This window comes from Pezoporus flaviventris, unplaced genomic scaffold (assembly GCF_033815535.1).
Source record: "Pezoporus flaviventris isolate CSIRO_AGI_PZ_B2104156 unplaced genomic scaffold, CSIRO_AGI_Pfla_v1 ptg000090l, whole genome shotgun sequence".
In the NCBI taxonomy this organism is placed as follows: Eukaryota; Metazoa; Chordata; class Aves; order Psittaciformes; family Psittacidae; genus Pezoporus; species Pezoporus flaviventris.
This window is the reverse complement of record NW_026892638.1, coordinates 3273412-3286759: the sequence shown is the minus strand read 5'-3', so window position 1 is coordinate 3286759 and position 13348 is coordinate 3273412. Positions and strand designations below refer to the sequence as shown.

Sequence of the window (13348 nt, the reverse complement as noted above, 5' to 3'; positions counted from 1 at the left end):
TTCTTTCATATGGATTTCCTGAGGTTGTTTTGCTCATGCTCTTTGAAGTGATAGATTTCTTTCTTTTCTTTGTTTCTGGGGAGGTCTGCTTGACCTTAGTTTTTCATGTTTTGTTTCAAAATAATCTTCTTTCATGGATATTAATTTGTTTATACACTTTTTGAAAGAAAGAAAGAAAGAAAGAGATAATAACATTCAAAATAAACATCTTTATACTCCCATGTCTTGTTTTTCAGCCTTTGTCTAGAATGACATAAATGGTGAAGTACTTCATGTTCTTTAAACATGACTTCATGAATGTAGTTGATCTACATATTTTGTGAGTGACCAAGACTTTTAATAAATGAAGTTGTCTGTTGCATTTACTAATCAAAAGTATGGGAGATGCCAGTAGTTCTGCATGAGGCTGGTAAATCTCAAATGAGAAACTTGATTTTTAATGTGTAATATTTTGAGAGTATTTTAAATGGACTTAGAGTGCATGCTGTGGTTTTAACAGTGGGGTTTGGAGTGGTCTTAAACTATAAAAAACATACTTCTTAGAGGTGACTGGAAGATACCCTAGTGTATTCAAAACTATACAGACCTTTGGATGAAAAGACCCTTGTAAAGGAGTCTGTTCCCTTATTGCTGCGGGCAGTCGGTTGTACAAATTTGTTTCATCATGTCATCAGCCTCCAGTGTAAACCTAAAAAGGGTTCTTTCCTCTGCTTTTGTTGTTGAAAGGCTGTTGCAGAATCTTGCTCTTTCAGGTGGTTTAGAGCCTGCATCTTAAGTGTATTCAGAGTCTTTTTACAGTTATTTTGTTCCTGCTGGAGTGTTGGCTTTTAATTTAAATATCTTCTTTCTTCTTGCTAATTAGCTGCCTACAGTAACTGTAAGAAACAATAATGATTTTGTGACCATTTTATTAGGCTAAAGAAGGCAAGACCTCATATTTTTTCTTTTTTCCTTTGATCAATACAGTATTCCTTCCATGTTCCTTATCCAGCTTGGATGACTTTCCCTGCTGCTTGATTATGGATAATAAGAATTCTATATAGTGCTCAATGTAAGACCTCACTACACTGGATTCTTCAGCAATTGGTAGCTCTCCTGTGGGCTAATAAATTTTTTGATATATTTTAAGATTATACTGGCATTCATCACCCCCATATCTAGTTAAAGGTATTGCCCGAAAGGCTCTAGATCAGTTATAACATGCTTCTGAAGGTCTTCCTCTTCTCAAAATTATAGGTACATATTAAAATAACCATTGTTTAGGATTTCAAGCTACTAGTAAACTTTAAAACTGTGAATCTGATGGAGATTGCCAGCAGAACTGCAAGTAAGAGGTTTTTTTCTTAATTTTCTCAAAATTAATTGCTTTAATTTAGAAAATAACCATTTAATGAGAAAGTGCATTGGTTGTTTTTGGTTTTTCAAGTTATAAACCAAACTCAAATTAAGTGAACCAATTTATATCATTATCTTGCTTTCTCAAATGGAGACATGAGGAAAGCAAGGAGTCTTTCTTCACTCCCACGGCTGAGAAAAGCTAAAGGAGAAGACATAAAATAATTTTAAAAGTTTTTGCATCGAACTTTAGAGTTTGGGTCAGGTAAATATCCTCTTGTGAGTTTCAGTAAAGCATTTTAGGGGGGTATTTTATCATATTACCATAAACTTCCTTGCACATTGAGTAACTGCCTTTAGGAATGTAAAGGTTAGTGACACAAGATAAGCAAGCAGGAAGCTGAAAATGCATATCCAAGGAAAACATGTCTGACTGAAATTTATATTCAGTTATTTGTAGTTGAAATTTTACAGGTTGGAAAGGACTGACAAAGGTCAGTTTTAGCCTCTGCTGGGGAAGAGGGATAAAAAAAAGTGGGACAGCCTTCTCCGTTTGCTCCCACCCCTCCCACACTCTTCTACCCCTCATTCCTAGTTGATTTGAATCCTTCATGAATTACTGTGCAAACCCATTATTTGAGTCTGAAGTTGGCTTGTGGCACTCCAGATTTGCAAGTATGTTTGTGTAAGAAATGATAAAGAGAACAATTAGTATGTCTTTTTAAAGAATTACCTTATAATAATCTTGAAATGAAAAAGAAAAGCAGAAACTGAGATCTGGTTTTGCCCTGTTTTCTACATGTTTAGATATGTTTCTCCTCTTTCTTTTAACATCTATACATGGATACAATCTTTCATAATCTTGTATTACTAGGACATTTTCTGAAAAGATTGTCTCTATAGCAGTGTTTGAGCAAATCCAGAGAAAGCTTAAAATGACAAAAATTACAAAGGCAAAGGAAAGCTGTTTGTGGTAAACAAAACCACAGTTAATATATTTCTTAGTTGCTGTTCAATTCCCACCATCCCCGGGGCTAACTAATTCTTCCATCTGCAAACTGAATATAATTTTTAACTCTTACCAAGCAGCAGCTAGCTCCTTTCCCCTTCCTTGGGTTAGCATCAGAGGAGACTGCCTCTTAGTAAGCTTGTAAGCTCTTGCTGGAAATGCGGGCTGCATAGAGATGGCTCAGGACTTTCAGACGTCTGTAGTAACTGCAGGATGTTCTCCAGAATGGGAAAACTGGGTAGATAAGACTTGAGTAAAGATTTTCATTTCTGTAACATGCTTTTACTGAGACACTCAAGAAATCACATGAAATGTTGCTGAAGGTCTTGTCTTCATGTAATTTTTCTTTATCTTGAGTTTGCGGTTTGGTTTTTGTTTTTTTTACAAGACTAAAAATCAGTTCTGAGACACAAACTGGAGAAGAGCTGAAAATAAATTGATGTGCTCTAAGCAGCAATTTTAGCTTTGAATTAAGGTCTTGAGTGCATGATAGGCCTATTGGTTGGATAATACGCAGACAGACAATTTTCTGTAGAAGGAACTTTGCTTTGAGGTTGCTTTAATTTGATAAGTTACTCTTTATGTCTATGTTTAAATCGCATTTATGAAAGTGAAAGCTGTAAGGAAGGCACGAAAATTAGGCTAATACAGATTATGTGCTCAAGGTAAACAGTGTTGTCTTCCTACACCACAGAGGAGTTTGAAATTGTGTTTTGAGGACTCTTAACAGCTCGTTTGTGTTTTAGTAAGCCCCTAGTTCTGTGTTTGGTTGCTTTGTTAGATAATCTTGTCGTAAATGTAAAGCCAGTTGAATGTTAAAACAAGTCTGCTTTTCTTGGTATCTTGTCGTAAATGTAAAGCCAGTTGAATGTTAAAACAAGTCTGCTTTTCTTGGGGTGGAGAGGAGGTTTGTCTTTCAGGCATTTTTTTATTTAGGTTGAAACCACAAAACAAATAGGTTCACAATTCAGTCCTGATGTGGGAGTACTGAATTTTATATGTCAGTTGGGACATCGTAATGATTCTTTCACTGATTTGTAATAATCACAGCTTGGGTCACTAGGATGATCCTCTGGCTGTATCTTTGGCCTGAGAAGGAGGTGTTAGATTGAAAACAAAACAAACAATGCAGCTGCTCATTTAAAAAGTATGTGTGAGTCTATGAGATAACAGGTCTTTTTTTCCAGACTCTGATAGCTCTGCAACCTTTTGCAACAGTCTCAAGCTGTCTACTAATCAGATAAACACTGCATTAATTGGTTATGCCTTAACAAAACTCCACATTTGCCATCTCAAGGCCTTTGGGAGAAGATAATGAGCTCTCCCTCGGAGTCTTTCTGTTCTACTTTTGCCAGCAGACAGCTTTATTTGTAAACTTAGCATTTTGCAGGCCACAGTGTGTGGTAATTTGGGGGCAGATCACCCCCAGAGTAATGTAGCATTACTGCTAGTAATACTCATCTGAAGTTGTTATTTATTAAGCCAGCTGACATTTAGGAAGAATTGCAGGAGCTGGTGGAGTGAGTGATTCTAGAGCATTTCTGAGGAGGATGCTACCGGTTAGAGCATTTAATTAGCAAGCCAATCGCAGGGCCCCTGGGGCAGGAAGGGGCCTCAGCCTCCCCTGAGGCCTGCCCACACTCTCGTCCGATGGCCCAGGAGCCTGCTTCAGCCCAGCCTGGGGCCATCAGTCTGTGTTGAAGTGTGCACTGTCCCTGCTTCTGTGGAGTTGACCTGCAGCCTGCCTTTGCCCAATGACTGCTGGGCTGTCATGGGGCCTGTTTCTCTCACCACCCATGTCCGGGCAGCAGGTAGCTGAGCAGTGCTGCGCCCACGCTGAAGCTGCTTTCTGAGCCACTTTTCTTCTGGTCCCTCTCGGTGGTGGCCAGGCTGCAGCCACCTAGAGCATCTTTATGGATAAAATTGAGACACGGAACTTTTATAGTGACTGTGGATGTTGTTGCATATGCTGCAAAGCTGCTGGGTTTGGCAGCTGCTTGGGCTGGCAGAAGTGATGGGTTACAGGGAGCAAGACTGAAGTGCTGGCTGTGGTGTGACTCAGGGTGCTGCTGCGGGAGGGTGACTTGCCTTTTTGCCTTATTGTCCCTGTGACACAGAGATTTGACTCAAGAAGCGTGTTGTAAAGTGAACTTGCTAAGTGCTTTTACACTTTTAAAGTAAACAGTTCATGTCCTTTTATCCTCATGGGTAAAATAAAGATAAGATTTCCCACTGATTTCAGTGGACATTGGATTGGGCTCCTGGCTGATATTCTGTATTACTAACTTCAAATAAAGTTTTATGCTTAGGTAAAACTAACTGTAGAAGGCAAAACTAATTTTAGTGAGTAACTTTACTAAAAATAAATCTGCATAGATTTTGCTTCAGTGTAATGCCTGACTTGTTAAGAAATGCAGTAATTTGATTCACTTATCACTCAGGTGCTTATTGTATTAGGTAACAGGCTAAGAGGGATCTTTTATTCACAGTGCAGGTCTCTTAAATACTTCTGTATTTATTCTGTTTAGTTTTGTGGGAATTACTAGGATTATAAAAATGTAATATTTGGTTTAAACATTTTAATGATGTGTAAAACTATGCTGTACCACTTTCTTGGTTAAGGTGGTGCAGTGGGAAAACAGGCATTAAAAGCAGGGATCAGCAGTGTATTAGAAGTACATCTGGCTTTTATTAGGTGTAAACTTCAGGGCAGGTGCATTTGGATGAAGTATTTCTTGTAGTTTAAAAAAGTGAGAATTTTTTTGTTCTTATTGAAATACCTTGCAAATTATGTCGGTCTCTATGGTATGCACTTTTGAATTTGCTTTAAATTACATACATACAGATATGTAGCATGATCATCTGGATTGAACAAATTAGGTAGATAATGCAGAAAGGAAAACTGGATTTTTAATTTTTTTTTTGTTAGGTTTGTATGAAACAGTATAATCAGACTGAGAAATGTTAAAAAATCTATTGTACATCTGAAGCTGTTAGTTTCCTATGGTGTTTAGCATTGTAATTCCTTTAGTTTGGGGATTTTTATTTATCCTGCTAGTACTGTATCCCTGAAGAAAATGCTTTCTCCTTGTTTTGCTGTTATTTCTGAAGGTAGCACTAACAATGCCTGTGAAATAGTTGGGTTTTTTTTTAATTTTATTTTATACTGCTTTGTTTTATATTGTTCTGCACTGATAGTAAAATACAGAGAACCCATTGAATGCATTATTTCTATTCATAGTAACATAATTGGTCATATAAACCTTCCTGAAGTGAGTAGTTCTTTGATTTGGATAGTTGTGGCTATATAATACATGGAAGTATCACACAGTAATATATCTGAAGAAAAAGCGATTTGAAAAGGATATTTTAAGATACAGCAGATATATCTGTATTCTTTTTTTTAATATTATTTTTGCTGGGGAGCCCAAGTATACCCAATTCCTGTGGTGTGTAACGCCAGGGTATGTGAACAGGGCTGTTATCAAAACAACTGTTTTCTAACAGTGTCCAGCTATTTGCTTCTCTTGTTGACTGTAAATAAAAAACCTTCAAATGAACGGCTTGGTATAGAGACATTTTCTCACTGAATTGTACTAAAACACTTCTCCTTTGCAAGTGAGAAAGGAGCTAAAAATGAAGAATGTAATGTTTTCTTCTTTGGGGGGCATGGGAGGCAGCCAAATTTGCAGCTAGTTAAGTAGAAATGAAGAAATGTATTTTGATGTATTTTCGCCAACTGTTCTAGAAATCCATCTGAGTTACTGCAAAATTTGTAAGAAAAAGCTGAGAGAGAAAGTGAGAGCATACATATGTTTTTCTCATCTTACTTGTTTGGGAGGATTTGGGTTTCATTTTGGCCAACTGCAGCATAAGGAAAGTGCACGCTGCCTGTGTGGTGATGGGGCAGTGGAAAGCATGTGGAGTTTCTTCTTGATAGCTTTGTCACAAATGTGGTAAAAGAAAAGAGCCTTTCTTTTTACTGTAATACGTGCTACCCTTTCTGGGTGTGTGTTATTTCTTGTATGGGTGAGGATGATCATTGCTGTGCCTTTGGCAGGTGAATGGATCTAAGAGAGAAGACTCTTCTACAGCCTTCTCTATGTGGGCTGATCCTGTCTTACTCTTCCCAAGCCTCTTTTCTTCCTTAGGGAGCCTAGACTCCAGGCAAGGAATTTTTTCTTAAAAGCACCAATTAATTCTAATTGTCAGAGCAATCCGTCGTTTTCACATACTTAGAATTGATCATACTTTTTTGGGTGCTTGAGTCTAAAAAAAAAGTTTAGCCTTTCTTGTTCAGGGAAGGTAGTCTCTATCCCTGAGAATACTGCTGTATTTTCACTGCCACTGCTGTGTTAACTGCTTCTGAGACAGAAGAGGAACATTGGAATAATTACAGCTACTTAGCCCAGTCGTTTGTTATTTGTTTTGGGGGTTTTTGGTTTGTTGTTTTTTTTTCTTTCTTTTTTTTTTTTTTTCTGAAGGAATACTCCGTATGCCAGGAACTCAGAGGCCATTTTAAGCTGTGCTTGAATTTTCCAGTGCTCCGAGTACATTTTCCTCTGTCCTCTGCAGCATGCTCTGTTATGATTTTTCTGTTGTTAAACCATCTCACCAAGGCCAAATTGTGGCTCTTTGTTTGAGTCTACTGTCCTTGTTCTTCTATGTGGGGGAAGTTTCTTCATATATCCTGTCCTGATGTATGCATAAAAATGCCCAGTTTATTATTACTGTGTGGAATTCTGTAGTTCAACCTCACTGTATCAACATTACCTTTATTGCTTTACTTGATTACTTTTGGTAGTGGGGATCCAAAACTGAATATGCTGTTCCAGATGTGTATTCCTGTAATGTTGGCTAAAGGTAAATAATCATTTATTAGCAGAGCTTAACCTGAGGATACACACCAGGATATTCTTGGCCTTCCTAGCTGCCAGGTCTAACTGCTGCCTGTTTAGCCCACTGTCCAGACCCCCAGCTCCAGTTCAGAGAGCTGTGCCTTGCATAGTCAGTGCCCAGCCTGTCCAAGGGACTAGCCCATCTCAGGTACAGGACTTCATGCTTGCCCTTGCTGAATTCCATAAAATCCAGGGGGGGGGGGGGGCAGTGGAAGGGGTTTGGAGGTGCAACATTCACCTCACATAACTTTGTGGGGTGAACATTCTATGTAGTTTAGGTTTTTATTCCAGCAGTTTATGAACTCTTGGTGTTTCTCCTAAGTTATATCTGATTTTAAAATGTTGTTATATATGAGAATAGAATATACAAATAATTTTAACTGTATTTTCTTGGTATCTTGGTATCCTTTATTAGTAAAATATAGAAAAAGATGCAATTTTGTGCATGCTTAGGGGTTTAGTTGTTACTCCTTCATAGAATCACAGAATAATAGCATGGTTTGGTTTGGACAGGATTTTACAGCTCATCTAATTTCAGCCCTCCTGCTGTGGGCAGTTACATCTTCCACTAGACTAGGATGCTCAAAGCATCATCCAGCCTGACCTTTAACACTGCCAGGGATGGGGCACCTACAGCTTCTCTGGGCAACCTGTGCTAGTGCCTCACCACCCTTGTGAAGAGGTTTTTCCTAACATCTGATGTAAGTTTCCCCTCTTTCAGTTTAAAGCTGCTCCCCCTTGTCCCATAAAAAGTTGCTCTACATCTTCCTAGTAGGACCCTTGTAGGAACTGGAAGGCTGCTCTAAGGCCTTCCCAAAGCTTTCTCCAGGCTGAACAACCCCAACTCTCTCAGCCTGTCTTTACAGGAGAGCTTCAGCCCTTTTATCATCTTCATATCCTTTCTCTGGATTTGCTCCAACAGGTCTACATCCTTCTTATGGTTTGGGCCCTGGAACTGGATGTAGTACTCCAGGTGGGGTCTCAGGAGAGCAGAGTGGAGTTTCTGCCTGACTTCCTTTTTTGTCAGGATGCATCGCTCCTGAGCTTGGAGAAGGTGATCCTTAAATATTATCCCTCTTTCTTGGACTCCTTTTCTCTCCAGAGCTTTATGCCATGATACTCTACCTAGCAGATCCCTGAAGAGGCCAAATTCTAATCTCCTGAAGTCCAGGATATGTTCTTATTTTTGTTTGCTCCTTAGTGGTTGGAGTGATGCCTAGAGTGCTGCTTTTCTAGCAAAGCAGAAGTGCCCCAGTAGTGAAATATTACTCATGCGCACCACAGAGTTGTACCATTCCTCCCACCAATATTGATCATAAATATCGCTTTAATTTTTTTAACTCTATACATTTCTTACATTTATGTCAATTATTTCTCTAGGTATTGCCAAGCATCTGAATTAGTTGACCAAGACCTAAGGATTTGGAACACTGGTGAGTAAATGAAATTCAGATTGTAATATCTGGTATTTTCACATGCTCTCTGAAGTTTGACTGCTGCTTGAGTGATGGAAGGGGTGGAGTAGATTGCAACTTTTGAATATTTTCATCTAGGTGCCAAGTTCCTCTTAGAGCATTTTAAGCAAAGATTTGAAGAAGGTGAAGAGGAGGTTGTCTTAGTGACTGCTTTTGATAAGGGAAACCTTCTCCCACCAGCTTGACTTAGAAAAATACTGAACTTTTAAGTATTTCAAGCAGAACAGTTGAATCTATACTTGTTGAAGCAATAGCATACAAAAATAAGAACTAAATACAATACAGTAAGAAACTCCTGCCTTGTTTGTTTTTTTTTTTTGCTTTAGTGACCTCTGAAAACTACATTCGTATAGTTTTGAATTTCTAGAAATACTGTTCAGTTGAAACTGTGAAGGAATTTATCAGTTTAGAGCATATACCTTCATGTAATTCTGTATTTACTATCTCCTTTCTATTTCTGTTTGTATGCTACAAGAAAAAGTGAATAAGTGAATTTAAAGTGAATTTGTCAGTTAATTTTGGATAGTTTCTTTTTGCCTACTGTTTACCTACCATCATGCCCCCATGCTCCACCTCTGACAATTCTCAAGATTAAACTGCTTATTCATGTGTCATCAGAGCACAAGTGGAATGAATTGATAGTTCCTGTGCACTTGCCATCCACCTTATTTCTTCTCCTTAGTAAGAGTGAAACTTGTTCTTTCCAACTTCTGTGTTTGCGAGGTCATTCGAGAGTCCTCAAAAATGAGAGGTACATTTTCTGGTATTTATATTGATTCATCCAGTACTCCAGAATAAACATTACAGGTCCTTGCCCACTTCAAATGTGTTCAGTTATTTAGGATATTTTTGGTCACAGTGGATACCAAAAAACCCAAACAACATTCAGGTTCCCATAGAAAAAAATCCATGTTTTGCCCTTGCCCTTGACTGTGGACTTAATAGGAGCTATATTAAATGTAAGGATCATGAAGAACTGTGCAGGAAGGAATCCAAATTACATTGAACCTCATTAACCAGTTTTGTCCTTGCTGAAATACCTACATGTATATGGATTTATGTGGTTTAATTTACCTATGTACCAACGTGACGCATGTATTCCTGTTCTGTGTAAATTAAATGTTCCACAATACACAAGTGTGCCACCTTGTTGAAATAGATGTGTTAACCCAACAGCTACCACTCTAGTGCATGCATTATGTGATCCCACAAAACCTGAAGCTGTTTCTTGTAAAATTTCTTTGCAAGTGGTAATGGACAAGTCTTCCTTGTGCCTCTTCATGTATAAGGGTCTGATAAAACCATATGCCCGGTGTCGCTTGTCCCAAACATTCTCAAAATAAAAGCTGTCCTTCTGTCAAGTTAAATATACCCATTCTTTTAAAGGAATTTTTTTTTTGTTTGTTTTTTAAAAAGTTTTTTTTTAAAGTAGCTATGAAACTTGCTATAGTTTCTGCTTGTTGGTGACTCATGTGTTTAATAGTAGTCTTATAAACAACTTAGTAATTCATGAGAAGCAGCTTCTAGTTTTTTTACTGACATTTAACTGCATGACTTCAAAATGAAATAATTTCCTTCTTTACAGAGTGGTGACACTTGTTATTCTATGATTAGTATGGTGGCTAGTTGGATGTTCTGATCCGCGTCTCTGATTCACCGGGGAATCGTAAGATATGCATAACGGCTGTTGAAATGCAGTTACAATGCTATTTGTTTAGAAACCAAGGAGGTGTCTAAGGGTTTTCTTGATCAGGGAAAAATCTGATGTACAGCTTTTGCTAAACTGGAACCTTGCTCCTCATAGTACAGATTATAGTGAGATACCGTACCAAACTGACAGCGGTTGCTAGGGTTGATAACTGAACTGTGGAGTGCATGGTACTTTGTCTGGCACTGGTACATCAGTCAGAGTTTATAAACTTTATCTAACAATGAATATAGGAATTCATTCTTTCAAATTTGACACTCTTTAAGAAGCTGCTAGTTAAGAATTAAAAATACTTCTTATTGATTTAAAATTGGGTTTGGATAGTGTAGAGACCTCTTTAATAGTGATGTGCCTTGGACCAGTTAAGAGGGGAGCCCTATAACGATCAGCAACATAACAAAAAGACTAGCAAATGCCTTAAGAATGTGAAGCTAATGTAAATAGTGACTTGAGCAACTATCAGCAGCAGTAGGTGGGAAACCAATGTAGAGGATTGAGTGCAGTGGTAATGGTAAAACTGCAGTTAATAAGATTAGCTATGTGTAGATACAATATGTAGAAAGAAAATTGAAACTATAACTTTGCTGTCATAATAAAGTTTGGAAATAATGTAGTTTGTCTCCAGATGTTCTAATGAGTACAGCAAAGGCCTAGTTGCCTGATTTTGTTTCCTAGGCATTGCAAAAGTTGTCTTGGGGAAATATTTGAAAATAGTTAGGCACTTTATTCCATAAAAACATTCACTTCAGTTGCAACGAAATAATTAATAAAATTTTAACTGAAAGCAAAAAATAAACAACTGAGCGAAAAAAATAAGGGTAAAATTATCTCCTGATGTTCTCCTAATGAATCTTTGGTATTTTGCTCACTCCATTTTTTTTTATTATTTTTTTTTACCTTCTCTGCCTAAGGTTTCAATTTAATTGTAAGAGCATTCACACACTTCCTGACTTGTAGGTATGCTCCTTTTGTTGCAATATGACTGGATGCGGGCTTATAATGCCTTTCTAATAAACATGATAGATAGACTCCAAGATTCTATTAGGCAACAAAGCACCAGTTATTATATGTAAAAATAAAATAATGTTAATCAAGAATTGGCTGTTTAGTGCAGGGGTGCTAAGCTCCTTCCTGAACCTGCACATCACAGCTGACAGTGATCCATGTACCAGTGAGATGCCCCAGTAAAGGTCAGATGCTACACTAAGTGTTGGTATTGGACATCTCTGGAAGGCAGCAGGTGTTAATGTGGTTGGAGAACGTTAGCCTGGGAAAGCTGGTATTGATAGCGATGCTAGTCCCTAAAGATCTGGATCTTTTGCAAAATATTAGCCACTTGCTAGATTTTTGCCAGAGTTTGGTATATAAGGTGCAGTTCTTGGACCATGGACTTTTGGTATCCCATCTTACTCTGGAACCTGCCAGCTGATGTGAGAAATATTGTGCTACGTGAAAATAAATGTTTTTACCAGTCTGGTTCCACTTCAGGTAATAATACTTACCTAGTGTACATGTGTAGGGTCCTGGTTGGCACTGGAGGATGAGGGTTGTGCATCTGCCCTTGAGAACTACTGGGACAAACCAAGGTGAGGAAAAGCAAGCAGAGTGTCTTCCTGCAGGTCTTTTTTCATGGTGTGGCAACCTATAGAGAAAGGAAGGCTGTTGTTTGCTCAGGGTGTTCTACCTGTCATCTTATCTATGTGCTGAACTTTGTCTGCCTTGTGACAGTACTTTGTGACTTCAGGAATTATGTTTTATGTTCCTGAAAAAGCCCTGACGTATCTTAAGCCCAAAATAGAAAAATTGGCAATAGTTTTGAGGTGACTAAAAGGTCCCTGAGTGTTAATTCTGTGTAGTTCGCAGCAGACTATAGATGGGGACAGGGAGTTGATTTTTTGGGTTTTATGTTTGGTTTTGGGTGTATGCTTTTGTTTATATCGGCACATAACAACACATAGAAAGGGAGGGTTTTTTACTTCTGGAAGCCACAACAGAGCTGTAGCCAGTGTTGCTGGTTTTACTAGTTTTTGTTAACAGCCAGAGTAAATATGAAGTTATATATTTGTAATGCTTTTCCTCTATGAGCAATCTCTTTTCTGTTTCTGGTTTGTTTTTTTTTTTAATTTATTTTCCATATAATTTATCTTTGTTTACTACTTCTGTGAAGAACTGTAAGATGATTTTAAAGCACTAATCCAAAATTGCACCCCACTTATATTTAATAGAAACAAATATAGCAGTTGACATTTTTTCACTTTCTTTCCTTTTGTCTATTATCAGAGGGAAAACAGAACAACTTACCAAGTCAGGAAAATACTAAGGGTTAGAGTTCTTTGCTTGGGAAGGCACTGGGAACTTTCAGATGCTGTAAACCACACTGAGCTGTTAATTTGCTTATGGAGCAACAAATACAATGGCTAATTTTAATTTTGTTATTTCTGGAACCGAGTGCAGTTCTTGACATGGTGATGCCATGCCACAAACAGAAAGTACACAGCATCTGCAGCCACAGGAAGGAGTGGTTTAATGGATAGAGCTGCCTGTCCAGACTCTTATATTTGATTTCTGCCTCTGTTATTAATCTGCTAAGATACTAGGATAGTTAATTAATTTCTCACTCTTTTTGTCTGTTTAAATTGCAAGGCTTTTGTCCAGATACTGCTCCTCAGTTCAGCTCACTGTGCTTTGGTGCTTGTGGAGTCCTTCTGTTGCTATAGTATGACTATTTTTACTTGCATTGTTTCTCTCATGTTGTGATGTTAACTCCCAGGGACTCACTGTTTGATGGAAATCTTGAAGGCACTTCAATATTCATTCTGCAAGAAGAAAACTAGTAATACTATTCAGAGAAGGGCTTAATATGCGTTTGGTCTGGTGCAACTGAGGATGATGCCAAAAGGGATAGTACTGCTTTGACTTACTC

The 13348-nt window shown here is 38.0% G+C and overlaps 1 protein-coding gene across 6 annotated transcripts in view; it reads left to right on the top strand.

Moving 5' to 3' along the window:
• The window catches only part of LHFPL2 (LHFPL tetraspan subfamily member 2), a 128922-nt gene that overhangs the window by 59974 nt on the left and 55600 nt on the right, over positions 1 to 13348 (top strand). For 4 of the 6 annotated variants that reach the window (XM_061475894.1, XM_061475896.1, XM_061475895.1 and 1 more), the window contains one exon: positions 8623 to 8675. The exons of the other annotated variants lie outside the window; for them this stretch is intronic. The gene's annotated coding sequence lies outside the window, so the exon portion shown is untranslated. The remainder of the gene's footprint in view (positions 1 to 8622; positions 8676 to 13348) is intronic. 6 annotated transcript variants of the gene reach the window in all.